This window comes from Mandrillus leucophaeus, unplaced genomic scaffold (genome assembly GCF_000951045.1).
Source record: "Mandrillus leucophaeus isolate KB7577 unplaced genomic scaffold, Mleu.le_1.0 Scaffold166, whole genome shotgun sequence".
NCBI classification, from domain to species: Eukaryota; Metazoa; Chordata; class Mammalia; order Primates; family Cercopithecidae; genus Mandrillus; species Mandrillus leucophaeus.
Genome location: NW_012101654.1, coordinates 3,072,353 through 3,086,041, shown reverse-complemented (window position 1 = coordinate 3,086,041; position 13,689 = coordinate 3,072,353). Strand labels below are relative to the sequence as shown.

The 13,689-nt window shown below is 43.0% G+C and overlaps 1 protein-coding gene and 1 long non-coding RNA gene across 2 annotated transcripts in view; one reads left to right on the top strand and one right to left on the bottom strand.

The window, feature by feature from the left end:
- LOC105536941 overlaps positions 1-12,205 on the bottom strand; it is a 21,189-nt gene extending 8,984 nt beyond the window's left edge. The window contains exons 1-2 of the long non-coding RNA XR_001005646.1: positions 12,157-12,205; positions 10,606-10,678 (exon numbers count right to left, since the gene is read on the bottom strand). This is a non-coding gene — a long non-coding RNA (uncharacterized LOC105536941). The remainder of the gene's footprint in view (positions 1-10,605; positions 10,679-12,156) is intronic.
- Positions 12,206-12,272: 67 nt separating this feature from the next.
- SERAC1 (serine active site containing 1) overlaps positions 12,273-13,689 on the top strand; it is a 67,254-nt gene continuing 65,837 nt past the window's right edge. The window contains exon 1 of the mRNA XM_011976426.1: positions 12,273-12,412. The gene's annotated coding sequence lies outside the window, so the exon portion shown is untranslated. The remainder of the gene's footprint in view (positions 12,413-13,689) is intronic.

The window sequence follows — 13,689 nt, the reverse complement described above, 5'->3', positions numbered from 1 at the left end:
TCTCAACTTGCTGAAAGATTGGACAACATGGAGCAAGCACTGACATGGCTTGGAGATCAGCTCACTGTACTCAGTACTCAGATGACATTACAATGTGATTGGAACTCCACTCAATTTTGTGTAACGCCTGTACCTTTTAACATCTCTCAAAATTGGACTGTAATCCGAAAATTATTAGTAGGCCATAAAAATATTAGTTTGGACATCCAAGAGCTCATTCAGAACATTTCCGAAGCATTTCGACAACAATTACATGTGTTGTCTGGAACCGTAACCCTGCAAAGCTGGGTCAGCGCCTTGCTGCCTTTAACCCATGGACCCAGATGAAAACATGGATTTCTACAATCTCTGAAAGTATATTGCTTTGGGCACTTGGATTGAGTCTACTTCTTTTGGTGATTTGATGCTCCCTCCGTGGCCTCCAGAAACAAAAGAAAACACAGGAACAAATATGGGCTACCTTTTAGGGATTGACGCAAAACAAAAACAAAAAGGGGGAAATGCAGGGGCCTTTGAAAACAGTATGCTGAGAATAGATAGGGCTCAAGGACAGTATCTCCAATTGAACTTTTAATGAACTCCCGTAGGCGCCAAGAAGGCGGGCAGATAAGGAAGAGCATAGAAACAAGGAACTGAGTAGAAGGTTACATGTGGGAAAAGAAAGTTTGTTTTGCATTGCATTCTTTCTGCTGAGGTGGGGTTTAGGGAGTATAAATAAAGTGAGGCGGAGGCTCTGAGTGCGGCTGCCATGTTCTCTGTGTGTCTTTGTCTTTTGTGTGTTCTTTCATTCTCCACCACCCCCGGCACGGACCCGAACAGAGTGAACTCAAAAGAGGAGGTGGTGGTCAGAGTCTGATGCCTGAAATGAGACTGAAGAGCTGGCATGTGGGTAAGGAAGGACAAGTCTAGCTACAACTATGAGAATGAGTGGCTGTGATGAGGTGGAGGATAAGCTCAGTGGAAAAGGAGGTCAGGGAACTGGGAGAACAGCATTATCCTGATACCAAACCCTGGCAGAGACACAACAAAAAAAGAGAATTTTAGGCCAATATCCCTGATGAACATCGACGTGAATATCCTCAATCAAATACTGGCAAACTGAATCCAGCAGCACGTTGAAAAGCTTATCCACCACGATCAAGTAGGCTTCATCCCTGGGACGCAAGGCTGGTTCAACATATGCAAATCAGTAAATGTAATCCATCACATAAACAGAACCAATGACAAAAACCACATGATTATCTCAAAAGATGCAGAAAAGGCCTTCGACAAAATTTAACAGCAGAAAAGGCCTTCAACAAAATTCAACAGTCTTTCATGCTAAAAACTCTCCATAAACTAGGTATCGATGGAATGTATCTCAACATAATAAGAGCTAATTATGACAAACCTACAGCCAAGATCATACTGTATGGGCAAAAACTGGAAGCATTCCCTTTGAAAACTGGCACAAGACAAGAATGCTCTCTTTCACCACTCCTATTCCACATAGTATTGAAGTTCTGGCCAGGGCAATCAGGCAAGAGAAAGCAATAAAGGGTATTCAGATAGGAAGACAGGAAGTCAAATTGTCTCTGTTTGCAGATGACATGACTATATATTTAGAAAACCCCATCATCTCAACCCAAAATCTTAAGCTGATAAGCAACTTCAGCAAAGTTTCAGGATACAAAATCAACATGCAAAAATCACAAGCATTCCTATACACCAACAACAGACAGAGAGCCAAATCATGAGTGAACTCCCAATCACAATTGCTACTAACAGAATAAAATACCTAGGAATGCAACTTACATGGGATGTGAAGGACCTCTTCAAGGAGAACTATAAACCACTGCTCAAGGAAATAAGAAAGGAAACAAACAAAGGGAAAAACATTCTACGCTCATGAATAGGAAGAATCAATATCGTGAAAATGGCCTTACTGCCCAAAGTAATTTATAGATTCAATGCTATCCCCATCAAGCTACCACTGGCTTTCTTCACAGAATTGGAAAAAACTACTTTAAACTTCATATGGAACCCAAAAAGAGCCCACATAGCCAAGACAATCCTGGGCAAGACGAACAAAGCTGGAGCCATCACACTACCTGACTTCAAACTATACTACAAGGCCACAGTAACCAAAACAGCGTGGTACTAGTACCACAACAGATATATAGACCAATGGAACAAAACAGAGGCCTCAGAAATAACACCACACATCTACCACCATCTGATCTTTGACAAACCTGACACATACAAGCAATGGGGAAAAGATTCCCTATTTAACACATGATGTTGGGAAAACTGGCTAGCCATATGCAGAAAACTGAAACTGGACCCTTTCCCTACACCTTATACAAAAATCAACTCAAGATGTATCAAAGACTTAAACATAACACCTAGGACCATAAAAATCCTAGAAGAAAACCTGGACATAGACATGGGCAAAGACTTCATGTCTAAAACATGAAAGCAATGGCAACAAAAGCCAAAATTGACAAATGGGATCTAATTACACTAAAGAGCTTCTGCACAGATAGAAGAAACTATCATCAGAGTGAACAGGCAACCTACAGAATGGGAGAAAATTTTTGCAATCTACCAGTCTGACAAAGGGCTAATATACAGAATCTACAAAGAACTTAAACAAATTTACAGGAAAAAAGCAAACAACCCCATCAAAAAATGGGCAAAGGATATGAACAGACACTTTTCAAAAGAAGACATCTATGCAGTCAACAGACATATAAAAAAAATGCTCATCATCACTGGTCATTAGAGAAATGCAAATCAAAACCACAATGAGATACCATCTCACACCAGTTACAATGGCAATCATTAAAAAGTCAGGAAACAACAGATGCTGGAGAGGTTGTGGAAAAATAGGAAAGTTTTTACAGTGTTGGTGGGAGTGTAAATCAGTTCAACCATTGTGGAAGACAGTGTAGCAATTCCTCAAGGATCTAGAACTAGAAATACCATTTGACCCAGCAATTCCATTACTTGGCATATACCCAAAGGATTATAAATCATTCTGCGATAAAGATACATGCACACATATGTTTATTGTGGCACTATTCACAATAGCTAAGACTTGGAACCAACCTAAATGTCCATCAATGATAGACTGGATTAGGAAAATGCAGCACATATACACCATGGAATACTATGCAGCCATAAAAAAGGATGAGTTCATGTCCTTTGTAGGGACATGGGTGAAGCTGGAAACCATCATTCTCAGCAAACTATCACAAGATCAGAAAACCAAACACCACATGTTCTCACTCATAAGTGGGATCTGAACAATGAGAACACATGGACACAGTGGGGGATCATCACACACCAGGGCCTGTGGGAGGTGGGGGGCTAAGGGAGGGATAACATTAGGAGAAATACCTAGTGTAGGTGACGGGTTGATGGGTGCAGCAAACTACCATGGCACATGTATACCTATGTAACAAAACTGCATGTTCTGTACATTTAACTCAGAACTTAAAGTATAATAATAATAATAATAATAATAATAAAGAAAGCTGAACAACTGATTTGCAACCTGGTACTCGTAGTCACTGGCCAGATCACCAGGTGGCCCATTACTCAAGATAACCACTGCAACCACAGATGCTGACCACATACTGTACCCTTCATGTGCTTTGCCCAGCCCAGCCTGCATACCTTATCCCTGATGTCAATTCCCATGCTTTGCCTAATCAAAAAGTCCCTGTCAGCTTTTGTGGGGATCAGCAGCAGAGTTCTTACTACTGTACTGTCTCCCTTGCATTTGTGGATAAACCCTGAATTAAAAGCCTCATCTGGGAAAACTGTGTAGCTGTGTTAATTTTTATTACATAGGGAGCCAAAGAGCTTGTGATCTGTAACAGCAATGTTAGTACCATAGCTACACTGCAAAGTTGATGGACCAGAGAATATTTCTAAAACATCTTGCTCATAGTAGGTACTCAAATGAGCAATTAAAATGCCAAGAGCCTGTGAGAGGATACAGGCAGAGAGGTTTAAATTACAGTTAGTTCTATCCCTATCAAATGATTTACTGTTGGGAACAGGCACCCCAAAATCTGGCCACAAACTGGCCCCAAAACTGGCCATATACAAAATCTCTGCAGCACTGTGACATATTCGTGATGGCCATGACACCCACGCTGGAAGGCTGTGGGTTTACTGGAACGAGGAAAAGGAACACCTGGCCCACCCAGGGCGGAAAACCACTTAAAGGTGTTCTTAAACCACAAACTAAAATAGTATGAGCGATCTGTGCCTTAAGGACATGCTCCTGCTGCAGATAACTAGCCAAACCCATCCCTTTATTTCGGCCCACCCCTTTGTTTCCCATAAGGAATACTTTTAATCTATAATCTATAGAAAGAATGCTTATCACTGGCTTGTTGTTAATAAATACGTGGGTAAATCTCTGTTTGTAAATCTCTGTTCGAGGCTCTCAGCTCTGAAGGCTGTGAGACCCCTGATTTCCCACTCCACACTCTGTATTTCTGTGTGTGTGTCTTTAATTCCTCTAGTGCCACCAGGTTAGGGTATCCACGACCGAGCTGGTCTCAGCAATTTACTATTTTGATTACGAAACCATTAACCTGTGAATATATATGGGTATAATTCTAAGACATACATATAACCTCTTAAAAAGCAAACATAGGCTGGGCGCGGTGGCTCACGCCTGTAATCCCAACACTTTGGGAGGCTGAGGCAGGTGGATCACGAGGTCAGGAGTTCAAGACCAGCCTGGCCAAGATAGTAAAACCCTGTCTCTACTAAAACTTCAAAAATTAGCCAGGCATGGTGGCAGGTGCCTGTAATCCCAGCTACTTGAGAGGTTGAGGCAGGAGAATCGTTTGAACCCAGGCGGCAGAGGCTGAAGTGAGCCAAGATCGTGCCACTGCACTCCAGGCTGGGTGACAGAGTGAGACTCCGCCTCCAAAAAAAAAAAAAAAAGCAAACACAATATTATGCTTAGTTTTATAATGGAGAGATAGTATATGTAAAGTTTAGTAGCTTGGGCTCTGGAGCTACAATACCAGGATTTAAAAATCCCAATTTAACAACAGCTGTGTAACTGAGCAATTGATTAATTTCCCTGTATCTCACCTTGTACATCCATAAATGGGGATGATAGCACCTACCTCAAAGGGCTGTTGTGAAAACTAAATTAATATTAGCAAGTGCTTCCATAGCACATGTCACATGGAAAACAGTGTTAATACAGGAATCCAGGTGTTTTTACTTAACATCATTGTGCAATGTCATTTCCCTGAATCACTTAAAATGTCTGAGAATATTTTAATAGCTGTATTATTTGATTAAAATATGCCACAATCAACAAATTTCTTTTTCTAGCACATTAAATACACACATTTTTATTGGCAGTTCTGATCATTTCCTAAATTTTTTTTTTTTTTGAAATGGAGTCTCACCGTGTCACCCAGGCTGGAGTGCAGTGGCATGATCTTGGCTCACTGCAACCTCTGCCTCTTGGGTTCAAGTGATTATCCTGCCTCAGCCTCCCCAGTAGCTGGGATTATAGGCGTCTGCGACCATGCCTGGCTAATTTTTGTATCTGTAGCAGAGACAGGGTTTCACCATGTTGGCCAGGCTGGTCTCAAACTCCTGACTTCAAGTCATCCACCCGCCTCGGCCTCCCGAAGTGTTAGGATTACAGGAGTGAGCCACTGCGCCCAGTGATTTCCTAAACTTATAGAAACGGAGTTACTGTGTTAAAGGATATAAAAGCACAAAACACCCATCACAAGTTGCTTTCAGTTGTTTCTCAGGATTACACTTCCATCAGCAGCTTGGTGGCATGCCTGCTTTTTAAAAGCTATGACTGAAGACAACAGCCTCCTCATTTACAAGCTATTTTGATATATAACATGCTAAATGGAGGCCTAGTATACACATCTGTTTTGAACTAAAACTTTATCAAGAATCTCATCTTATCCACTGTGAATCTCACTGTAGGAATAGAGAGGCTATAAAGGAACATTAACAAATTTGGAATTTTGCCTGAGATCACAAACCTGGACTCAATTCTGTTAACAAAATTCATTCAGTAAACAAATATTTACTAAGCCATATCTATATATGTGTATGTGTATCTCTTTCTCTCTCTATCTCAGGCACTGTTTTGGGTGCCTGGAAAACTTCACTGAACATGGCCCTACTGGGAAGCAAAGGCTGAGAAAAGATTTATACATGCTGAGAAAAAAACAGAACAATGGTTAGATTGGTTTTGTCATACTTCTTACTAGCTTCTCAGAAACAATACAGGTTTAGAAGCCAAACTCATAAGAATAAGGGTGGTTTAATAATACATATTTCTCCAGATTCTTTGCTACTGTGATGTAAACTGGTTGGAATTTGCACCTTGCCAACAAATTTTTGCTGAAGCACTTGCCAAACCAATTGTGGCAACTGTTAAACCAGAGGTCTGCTCCAGCATCTGGAACTGGACACAGACATACTGTGGTCATGTGTTGCTTGCTTTGGGAATTGCTTGGGAGGCTAGACTTGGGAGAATACTTACTCTGAGCCTGGCAGTTAATGGTGGATCCCAACAAAGAGGAAGTTTTCACCAACCTTTCAGTTTTGACATAAAAATGTAAATTTATAAACATAAAACTTTTTTTTATAGCCTTCAATTTTAGTATGTGATAAGCCCTTGGGAGTTAAGAATTTAACTATATTCAAGTGCCCTGATTTTTCAATTCACTGAAGGTCAGAATAAATGGCCATCATCATAATTTGGTTTACTTATTTAGCAAATCTCTGCAGACTTAAAAATCAGTTAAACATAACTGATAGAAATGGAGCTTAAATATGGCAGTAAGTGAAGCCAACTTAAGATATATGTGGGACAGCACTATATAAGTTATTACACATCAGCTTATATTAATACAATGATGGGACTGGAATTTGGAGAGATTCCTGGGACAGTGGAAGCAGCTGTGAGATAGGAATTCAGCAGAACTAGTTTCTAAGACAGGAGAGACAGTAAACAACAGGTCAGAAGACCTGACTGATAAGCGAGGATACAGTAAAGAAACCAGCCAGAACCAAGATGGTGACAAAAGCAGCCTTCACCACTATCATACACTAATCATAATGCATGAGCACACTAAAAACCACCCCCACGGGCACCATAACAGTTTACAAATGCCATGGCAATATCTGGAAATTACCCTGTATGGTCTGGACGGTGGACTCCTGGTTCCACAGAATCCCTGTCTCTTTTCCAGAAAACTCAGGAATAATCCACCACTTGTTTAACATATAATCAAGAAACGGCCATAAAATAGCCAGTTAGCAGGCCCTGCCTGCTGCCCACCCATCCCACCCCATTCTGCCTATGGGGTAGCCACCCTTTTATTCCCTTATTTTCAATAAACTTGCTTTCACTTTACTCTGTGGGCTCATTCTTGAATTCTTTCCTGCATGAAGCCAAAAACCAACTTGGCCTTCAGGGCTGAGCCTCAATTTTGGTGTTCACCTGCAACAGTTGTAGAAGATCCTTGAGTGGTTTCCCTGTAAACTCCAGACCTATGAAATTCTATACTCCAATATGCCTAAATGCTTCATGTAATCCATGGATATTATGAAGTAATAAACAGACTTATGCTGATATCGTATTATTAACAAGCTTCTCCTTGGCATCAAATATAGACATGAGGGAAACTGAAGGACTTTTCCAGTTACCATCCTAACATCTGCATCTGACTGTGAAGGGGAATCCACTAGCACTGGCCATACCCTTTCCTTTGTGAATCTATGTTATTTCTTAAGCCCAAAGTCTTTTTGGAAGACTTGCGTTTTTGGGAAGACAGAGTTACCCTTTTGAAAAATTGTGCAGACCACACTTTAGAATTCACTTTGAAGGGAAAAATTAGTTTTGCAAGGATGGTACCTACCTGCAAAATAAAATTTAATAGTCATGGTGCAAAACACTTCTCCACAGGGAAACTGATTATTAAACTGAAGCTGATTAACAGTATTATTGCTTCTCAAAATTTAAATATCTTAACAAGATTCTTTGTATGCACAATTCTGATTTAGTAGATGTAGGGTGAGGTCTGAGATTTTGCATTTCTAACAAGCTCCAGATGATACTAGTCTGGGGATTATCCAGAAGTGCAAGGTGATGGACAGTCATTAGAGAGACCAGGCAGAATTCAGAGGCTAGATACAGGACAGCAAACTAGGCACTGAGACTTCAGAGTCCCCCCAGAGTTTTGTTCTTTAAGATGTAATCCAGTCATTTTTTTAAAAAATTAAAACGTAGGTTTAACGCAATTCCAACCATCGTGCCAAAAGGATTATTTTGGAAACAGACTAAATTATTTCAAGGTTATTCTAGAATAGGCAATAAAAAAGATGAATGTGGGAAGGGATGAGAGAGAATAGCAAGGGGAGTAAAATCATGTGATTAAGGAGGCATCAAGCATCATTAGGAAAGGAAATAAATGGTGGAGAATTAGCTATTTGGCAAAATGAACAGACAAAAATGCCCAAAACAAAAAAGAAGCTAGGCTGGGCATGGTGGCTCACGCCTGTAATCCCAGCACTGGGAGGCAGACACAGATCAAGAGATAGAGACCATCCTGGCCAACATTGTGAAACCCCATCTCTACTAAAAATACAAAAATAAAATTAACCAGGGGAGGTGGTGTGCGCCTGTAGTCCCAGCTACTCGGGTGGCTGAGGCAGGAGTATTGCTTGAATCCGGGAGGCGGAGGTTGCAGTGAGCCGAGATCGTGCCACTGCACTGCAGCCTGGCAACAGAGCAAGACTCGGTCTCAAAAAAAAAAAAAAAAAAAAAAAGAAGCTACATTTAGATCCTCACCTAATAATATGCCTCTCCTCCAAATAAATTCTAGATGAATGAATCTAACACACCAAGAAAAATACAAAATCCCCACAAGAGAGAAGTGAATATTTAACAATCCTATGCCGCTCCTCCGAATAAATTCTAGATGCGTGAATCTAAAACACCAAGAAAAACACAAAACCCTGACAAGAGAGAAGTGAATATTTAACAAACCCAGGGGTGAAGATTAAACTTAGAATTGGAAGAAACAAGAGGGAAAGAAAAGTGATAGCTGACACTCTGTGTATGTGCATCCTCTGTATTTAAAAATAACACTAAAAGGTCAATGAGGAAAATGCTTATGACAAATTAATAGGAAAATAAGTACATCAAACCTAGAGTCTTCAAAAGACAACAGAACAGTGTGTTTAGAACTTCTGGGGTCCAGATCCCAATCCCTTTGCTTTTCCAAGTGAAAAAAACCACTCCCCCATAGTGGTTCACTCTCATCAACGTACATTCTAGTCTTTCACATTAAAATAAAAATAGCAAGAACCTGAGTCCCTCACCATGTCCTTCCTCAGCTACCAATCCAGTTAGTTCTCTATGAGTTTGCTCATGATCACAGTAAAAATTCTCCAAAGTCTCCATCTCTACCTCCTCACCTCCCTTTCCTTTTTCACAATACTCCAATCTGGCATCTCCCCACCCTCCATTAAAATGGCTGTCATCAAAACTCCAGTCCTCATCTCATGCCAGTTCTCAATCAGTGCCCAACACAGCCTACTCATCCCTACGAAACACTTAATCCTTTGGCTTTCCTCCCTCCAACCTCACTAGCTATTTTCTTCTGAGTTGCCTTTGTTGGTGTCTCCTCTATCAAAACTCCAAATCTGCACTAGGCATAAGGTAGCCCACTAGTTAGGTCACTACAGAGTCCTTGAAACACGGTTAGTCTGTGAGATGTGCTGTAAAATTAAAATATCCAGTCGACTTTGAAGATGATTTTTTTGAAGACTTAGCACGTGTTGAAAGCATAGTGTTTTGCGCAGACACGGTTAAACAAAAGAAATTAACTTCACCTGTTTCATTTTACTTTACTTCTAATGTAACTAGAAAAAATGTAAGACTGTATCTGTGGCTTGCATTAGATTTCTATTGGCTAGTGCTGTTCTAATTGTTGGCAGTGTCCAAGGGTTTGATCCTTCTCCTCCTCAGCTTTGCCATCACAGTAAACAGTATCATTATCCATGCACTGGCTCATATTAGAGGCACAGAAAGGTAGACAGTAGTATTTTCAGACAGTGGGAGTGTCCACAGAGCAGGGTTCCTAGACACTGGATTGCTTTGAGGACCTCAACCCTGCCCATTTATGGTTTTTAGTTTCTCCTCCGGAATGTATCTAAAGGAATTTAAGAAACTTTCTCCACTTGGCTCTCTTGTTTTTCTCTTTAAAGTCCACAGTTTGTAATGGTAAAGACTTAAGCAAGTTCCTGAACTCTTTCAGGCCCTAAAATTCTAGTCATGTTTGAGGAGAATGCAAGCACTGTTCCTCTAAAGATGACTCGTCTAACAAATATGCTGCCTCTGATCATGCCAGTTCCATCAATTCAACAGAGGGACTGAAATCTGGCACTAGGAACTTTGCAACAAAATCTGTGCCACTTGTTAAAAGTGAAAGACTTGATTTCATTCATATCTTAAAAACAACAGGGTTTTAGAAAAGACACACACGTAAGTCAAGATTCAATATTTAAACTTAAAACTCATGAAGTATCAAAACTACTAACCATTCTATAAGCACTCCTTTCAAGACGTTGACCATGTTTTCTTAGTCAGAAGGTTCAGATGACCTCAAGAATGCTAATAAAAAGAAGAAGGTAAAACTGAATTAAAAATCATTAACTTTCATATACTTTGGGGACTGCCTCTGAAATGAGGCAAAATAATTAAGTGTCAATATTTAACAGTTAAGTCTATGAAAGACAGTTAACATTAAGAGACATTCTGATTTTTTAACAAAATTAAAATGAGTCTACTTGGAATATTAATGCCACATCTTACTTGCCAATCAACTCTACCCAAGGTCAATTAGCCCTAATAGAAGCAAGCAGCCTAACTCTACACCAGTGTGCCCAACCCAGGTGTAAACTGTCCGTTATTCAAAGGATTTCTTTTCCCATTCAGCAGAATGACAAAGGGTAAGATCCTGGGAGACAGGACTCAAAGATAGTTCTGAAAGGTGCTTCAAAAATGACACAGTGAGCCCAACCACCTCCTTTTAGTTTATATTTTATTTTATTGAGACAGGGTCTGGCTCTGTCGCCCAGGCTGGAGTGCAGTGGTGCGATCTCAGCTCACTGCAACCTCTTGCCTCCCAGGTTCAAGCCATTCTCCCACCTCAGCCTCTCCAGTAGCTGGGACTACAGGCATGAGTTACCAAGCCCAGCTAATTTATTGTATTGTATTGTGTATATATATACACACACACACATATACTTTGCGACAGAGTCTCGCTCTGTCGCCCAGGCTGGAGTGCAGTGGCGTGATGGCGGCTGACTGCAACCTCTGCCTCCGGGGATCAAGAGATTCTCCTGCCTCAGCCTCCGAGCAGCTGGGACTACAGGTGCCCGCCACCACGCCAGGCTAATTTTTGCATTTTTAGTAGAAACGGGGTTTCACCATGTTGGCCAGGCTGGTCTTGAACTCCTGATCTCAAATGATTCACCTACCTCGGCCTCCCAAAGTGCTGGGACTACAGGCGTGAGCCACCGTGCCCGGCCAATTTACTGTACTTTTAGTGGAGACGGCGTTTCACCATCTTGGCCAGGTTGGTCTCGAACTCCTGGCCTCAAGTGATCCACCCGCCTCGGCCTCCCAATGAGCTGAGATTGCAGGCGTGAGTCACCGCGCCCGGCCCCAACCACCTCATTTTACAGATGAGGAGACCAAAGGAAGAGATTAAGCCGTAGTTCCCGGGGAAAGGGGAAAAAAGTACAAGCCAGATTTCCAGATCTTGTGCCCCTTCACTAAATAAATCACGTCCTGTGCGGACCTAGGCTGGAAAGAAATCACTCAGCGTCCGCCCACTTAACTAACTTCCACTTACACCTGGGCGCTGGGCGAGCCCTAGCCCCACAGGAAACCCACGATTAAACGAGTGCGGGACTGCAGTGCGGCCCCGCCAGGAAGGGCCTGGAGAGAGTGGGGGACACCGCCCTGTGCCCCCAGCACCCGGTGGACAGGCTTCTTGGGCTTTCCTCTTCTTCCCCTCCTTCTTTGGGACCCCTCAGTCTGCCCACACCCCACTTTCCCCAGCCACTCGGACGCTTGCCACACACCTCAGCCCACAGATTCAGAAGCGCCTCGGCGTCGCCGACACAGTGCGCCTGCGCCGATACGTCATCGCGCTAGGGACGCTGTTGTGAGTGGAGCGAGCCGGCAGTAGGCGGGCCCGGAGAGGGCCGAGGGGGCGGGGTCATAAGCCGCCCGCCGCCGGGTGGAAGGCCCCGGCCGGGAGCCGAGGAAAGGGGAGGGCTCCCCAGACAACTGGGTCCGGCGAGCAGTTGGGGACAGGCTGAGTCTGCGTGCCGGCAGGTAGGACGTGAAGGCCGGGCTAGTGTGGGGGCGGACGGGGGCGTCGGAGCAGCTGGGCGCGGTGGGGAATGGAGAATGGGGAGGGCAGTGGCCGGGCATGGCCGGGCGCCACCGTAAGGCGCGCGGACCGGACCGACCCGCTGACGCTCCCCTGGGTGTGAGGGCCTCTCTCTGGTGGTCGCGAGCCTGACTCGTCTTTCCCGGTCGCTGCCTTTCTCTGGCTGCTGTCGAGGCCTCGGGGAGTGCACCTACCGGTCCTTCTTCCCCGGCTCGGTAGTCACGGAGAGATAATGAGGAGGAGGAGGAAAGGGCCTCACCGGTCGGTCACTTCTGAGCCTTCCAGACCACCGCTTCCGGCTCCCTCTCTAACCCCAGAGATGGAACCGATTGAATACTGAGAGATCTCTAAACTCGGCAACGGTCATTTAAAAGTGAAAGACCCCAGAAGCTTCTGAAGTGATTCCCTTTCCCCAAATCTGTTCTGTAATCTAAAGGAGCACTCTCATTATTTTTACTAGTTGAGATATGAGATTCTTGTTTTCTGTTCTTTAAGTTAAATTGTACTTCCCGAATTAAGCTCATGCTACCTTCTTTTTTTTTTTTTTTTTGAGATGGAGTCTCGGTCTGTCGGTCAGGCCGGAGTGCAGTGGCGCGATCTGCGCTCACTGCAACCTCCGTCCCCTAGGTTCAAACAATTCTCCTGCTTCAGTCTCCCTAGTAACTGGGATTACGGGCGTGCGCTACCACGCCCGGCTGATTTTCGTATTTTTAGTAGAGACGGGGTTTGTCCATGTTGGCCAGGCTGGTCCGGAATTCCTGATATCAGGTGATCCGCCCCCGTCAGCCTCCCAGAGTGCTGGGATTACAGGTGTGAGCCACCGCGCCCGACCTCATACTGCGTTTTTTTTTTTTTTTTTACATCGTGTGTGTTCATGTGATCGCTTAGGAACCCAGCTCTTCCATTTAGTTCCCTCTTTCAATTTGCTTTTTTTATCTTGCATACATTCTCTTCCTTGACCTCATCAGTTCCATTTTTGTGCACTTGATGTGCGCCAGCTATTATTCTAGACACTTGGGATACAGTGGTGAACAAGTAACTAATTTTGGTTGGGGCAGAGAGACACAAATCGGTTAAGGAATAAGTACCATTTGGTGATGTGATAAAGGGTGACTAGAGGGGTTATTTTGGCCAGGGGGATGTCAGAAATTGCCTTAATTTCTGCATTTAAAAACCTTCTATATATCAGTAACAATTAACTAGGAGTTTTAATAATAAA